Source organism: Arachis duranensis, chromosome 6 (genome assembly GCF_000817695.3).
Source record: "Arachis duranensis cultivar V14167 chromosome 6, aradu.V14167.gnm2.J7QH, whole genome shotgun sequence".
NCBI classification, from domain to species: domain Eukaryota; kingdom Viridiplantae; phylum Streptophyta; class Magnoliopsida; order Fabales; family Fabaceae; genus Arachis; species Arachis duranensis.
The window spans coordinates 66,696,280-66,701,359 of record NC_029777.3 but is presented as its reverse complement, the minus strand read 5'-3'; the positions used below and the strand labels follow the sequence as shown (position 1 = coordinate 66,701,359).

At 36.5% G+C, this 5,080-nt stretch overlaps 1 pseudogene; it reads right to left on the bottom strand.

The window, feature by feature from the left end:
* Positions 1-1,390: 1,390 nt before the first annotated feature.
* LOC107493952 (protein LPA3-like) lies at positions 1,391-4,205 on the bottom strand (annotated as a pseudogene).
* Positions 4,206-5,080: the final 875 nt, after the last annotated feature.

The window sequence follows — 5,080 nt, the reverse complement described above, 5'->3', positions numbered from 1 at the left end:
CAACACGTGGCTTACCTCAAGATTGATTGTATGGGTTTTGTAGAGCTCTCTGCGGTGAACGCGTGGCCGCAAACGGAGCGGCAATCGGAGCTCTAGATCAAAAGTTATGGTGGTTTGAAGATCAACCAAGGGAGAGAACTTGAGAGAGTGTTCTTCCTCCCTTTCTCTCTAATTTCAGCTTGTGTGTGTAACAAATGAGGAGAGAGAGTGCTGAAAACTAGGGTTTTGGTTAAGTTATGTTGGGCCAAGGGCCCACTTTGGGTCCGTTTGGCCCGGTTTGGCCCGTTTGGTCCAATCTTGGCCCGAATTCTATAAAATTGGTACCGAAATTCTCGTCTCAGTCTCCTCTATCATATTTAGCCACAAAAATCACATTTTGAGCTTTCTAGAATAAATTCTCATTTATGGGTTAATTAGCCGTTAATTAACCGGGTTTTACACTACACTTCTTGCCTGAAAATATTTCAAAGTACTGCATGTCAGTAAAAGTACACAATAGAGAAAAATACATGAAAAAATGTCAATAGTAAAAATTATTCACTTTGTTATGGCACAAAAAACTCATTACTCAACATTCTAATGAAAATTATGTCAATTAAATGCATAAGGAGCCACCCCTGACACTCCATTCAATCTGCATAGAAGTAATTTTAGGTGCTCATGCTTCTTGCCACCAGTTGTAGGGTGCTTCCAGTAGCTTAAAGGGACAATATGAATTAACTAATTTGCCATGAAATGAAACTAGTAAAATAGTTCTCAATTCAAATGTTGAAAATATAAAAATCTGGCCTTCTATATATTTTAATTCATGGGCTTCCAACAAAAATTAACTAATTTTTATGTTACAATGATGCTGTCAAATGTCTATGCAACTCAGTTTTTGCAACTCAGTTTCTGCCAACTAGTCAGTACTCAATGAATTTATGGTCATGGATCCACTCTAGCCTATATAGACTTAGTTTAGATTATATCAAACTGAAGGCAATTACAGCATAAAAAAATATAAACAGACTATTAACATTGACCATTAATGCATTACTTACAACTTTTCCTATCTTCGGTGCATCCAAAGATCCCAGTCGTCCAAGGTTCATCTGCCGGAGGCGAATAGCTTTCAGGTAGTGGCTGTCTACATTCAGGGCACTTGTGAACAGCCAACTGCACAATACCGAAAATTCATGACCAAAATATATATTTACATATTAGCAAACACACTCAAAGCACCCAAAAAAACACCAACACAAGTTCTCAAATAGTTTCTTGCAGAAAAATTGAAATCTAACTTAATAAACCTCAATAACATAACAGAAAATTGGGAATATTACATAGAACTTGCATTTAAAATAAAAAGATAGAGAGAATCTCTTATAATAGTTTTACAGTGTAGTGATCAGCTCCTCCATGCAGAAGATGCTTCCAAATCAAAATCTTTTTCACACCATGTGCTTGCCTGCAATATCAAATGAGGCAGGTAAGAGTTTCTTTATAATTGAGAAAACTAAAATTTGATTTTCTTATAAGCTACTATCTGCAGCTCGAACAAAATAAAAAAAGCTTAAAACTGGCAAAATCCTAATTATTTCTAAATTTTATCCAAATATGTGAAACCTGGCTTTCTTATACAGTATTTTGGCAAAATAAGCTGAAGAAAAGCACCCTTATCTGTGAATAAGAGACACGCCAACAAACAAGCAACAAGCATAAACAAAAACATAGACTGATAAACTAATAAAATAGAACACCTTGTAGCCTCTTCGAAGAAATTCTAGAGAGCTTCCCTCCCCTTCTTGAAGTCCCAAGACTCTCAACAACTCTTCTTTGGCCTACATCAGTTTAAAAGTTAATACTAGTGTTTACAATTTAAAAAGTGAAAAGAGTTAAAGATTATGTATTTACTTCACCAAGGGTGAAGCGGGTTGCACTTTCTGCTATGCAAGCGTAAGAACCATCTGCTTGCTTAAGCATCAGCTGCCAAGGACCTGAACAACAAACCATGAAGTAACAATCTAGTGCACCAGTTATATACTGAGATCAAAATACCATATACCCATACCTGGATACTGGCAGAACACTGCTCTACTGTAATTGACAATATAAGGTGCTATTGCAACTGTCTTAAAAACATAAAAAGAAAACAATCAATACCAATTATTTGATAAAATGATCAGGTAAAAACAATTCAATAAAGAAGAGGCACCTTTGAATACTCTCTGATTCTAATGTAGAATACCGGAGTAAATTGTGAAAGGAAGCGGTAATGCAAATCTTTGGGAGGGAAGCCCAAAAGGCCTAAATCGACACTGTAAATTCAATACTAACTCTGTCAAAAATAATTATATTAAAACTATGGATTTAGGCACAGCAACATGTATGTATATATAAAGAGAATATACCATAGTGTGTCTAGTTCAAGATTAAATAGAAGTGTTGGTGTAGACACGGCAAATTTTTCCTGCAAAATTCAAGAGATAACAATATATAAAATACATTAAAGTAACTACCACCAAAATGAAACGAGTCAGAAATATAACCTGTTCAATAGCTAATAATTAAGAATTTAAGAATTGATTATACAGTCAACAAAGGCCATCAAAATCTAGATTTGGAAGAAAATAGTATACAAAAAAGAATGATACATGCTGTCCCAAAATCAAACGAAAGGATTCAAGCTTTATATTCCATTGCATATTATCACCAAAGAAAAAAACTAAATATATTCTGAATGAATAAGCCAACAATAACCCAATGCAAATAAGAAATAGCGAAATTTAATAAGCACATCAAATATTAAAAGTGAAAAGAGGTTCAAGAAACATTCCATCTGGCAGAGACACCATACCACATACTTCTCTATATTTGCAAGTTCACGCATACTGCAGTTAAGGAATATGTAGAGTGATGGAGGCTCATTAGACTTCCATCTTCTGCAGTTCAGGTATCAAGTCATCATGCATTATTATTAATTTTGAATTTTTTATACATTCTCTCATCCCCAAGTTTCGAACTTGATAATTTGGAAAAAATTATTGACTCAGTACAATATACTAATGCCATTTTCCCTAAAGAACAAACCTTCATTTTCATCTTCAAAATCAAAATCAAGGGTGTTTCTAACGGATCGAAAAAATGAAGTCATAGGTCCAGCAGGGACATGTCTAAGGAACCAATGGTAATGCCATCAATCTGAATGCACAACAAAAATGACACTTCAAAATAAGAAAGATGCAGGAAAATAAGATAAATCCATTAGAAAGATGGGAAAAAAATCATAATAAGTGTATTTTTATTACCGAATCCAGAGTTGATTTGAACAACTCGGAGGCTCTGCGCTTTTCTGGCTTATCAGGGAAGACCTACAACCGGGAACATATATCATAAGATCTTCTCCAGAAAAACAGAAGGTAAAAATTTATTCATGAAAATAAATATTTCTTCTAAGTAAGGATGGGACGAAAATAATGCGTCTTCTTACTAAGCAAGCTCGGGTATCCTGTTTCTCCTGGAGCTTTTTCACAACAGCCAATGCGAGTTGAATGTTGGCATCAATGAACTCATCTGAAGATCCCTTGAAATATTTAGGAATTTGTGACAATTATGTGAAATGCTTTGAGACGCATGCCTCATAAAGGTCAAGTAACCGTGAATTAGAACAATGCCTCTTGAAGCATGAAATTGATGTTAGCCTAACATAAAGCATAGACATGAAAATAAACTAAACGGACTTATATGTCGACACACATGAACTGTGCTCACAATCAATAATAATTAATAAGTAAAATGTCATTTTAGATCAGAATTCAAGTTACCCGTGCGCCATATCTTAAAATGTTATGTTATTGATTGTGACAATATCCGCAAGTGCATCTAAGAATCTGAAGCTAAGTACTAATGAAGATGAAGTAAAAGTTGACAAGTTAAGGCACTCTCAACTATCACTAATAGCATTTGGCACTGGAAATGACTTGACAAATTCAGAAGTCTCCTTGAGATTGAGCTTGCAAAGTGGGTCAGGGAAGTCATCATCTACAAAAGGGTTACTGTTCTTGTTCTTCCCATAAAAGCTACTCATATTGGATTCAATAGGTACTAGCACCTGAACCCAAACAGCAAAAGTGAGTCAGTGAAGAAAAACAAAACACATTCTTGTAATGTAATGTATCGTAGAACAAAGGGATAAAAATGAAGGTAAAAGATTTCACAGTCATTGTATCAAACATGTGGTGATCATTACCCTAAGTGGTGTCAATACAGAAGGCCTTCTCCTTCTGCATTCCAAACACTCCTGCCAGATAAATAAATAAACAAGGAGTTTAGAAACGAATTAGAATTAGTATTCATAATTTCATCTGAATCAGAAGTGAAAGCGTGAAGCAACTGAGGTGTTCACCTTGTCGAGATCCTCACGAGAATGAGAGGTTCTCGTAATTCTTGTACTGCTTCAATCGAGTCTCGCGGTACTTCTGTACCTGTAGTTAAGCTTCACCCATGGAATCCATTGTATATCTTTCCCATGGAGCTTCAGCATAGCCACACGCAGGAGGAGACAGAGACCGGCGACGCAGGAGGAAAAACAGAGCATTACGGGTTTCAACCATGGAGAAAGGAGCGACGTTTGAAGGCTTACAAGAGAATGAGCATGACAAAGGCTTTGAGACGGAGGGAGCGTCGATGGAGGGAGCGGCGAAAACAAGGGTTGGAAGCACGACAAAGTTCTGGGATTAGGGTTGGAGGCGCGACGAAGCTCTGGGGTTAGGGTTGATGTGGCAGTGGAGGGAGACCGTGCGACGCACGCAAGGTACGACAGAGAGAGATCTGTGACGCTAGCGGCGGAAGAAGCTGGTGCAACAGAGAGAAGAAGTAACTCGGTGACGGAGAGAGGAACAAGCTCATTTGATATGGGTGGAGTGTAACTGGATCGAGTGGATAGAGATAATATTAGGGTTATCTCAATATTTACCGATGAAAAATTTAAATTATAGACGGATTTTCCGTCTGTAATAATTTAATAAAACACATCATTTTCGTCTACTTAATTACAGACGGATTTTCCGTCTGTAACCATTTTTCACAGAAAAAAATT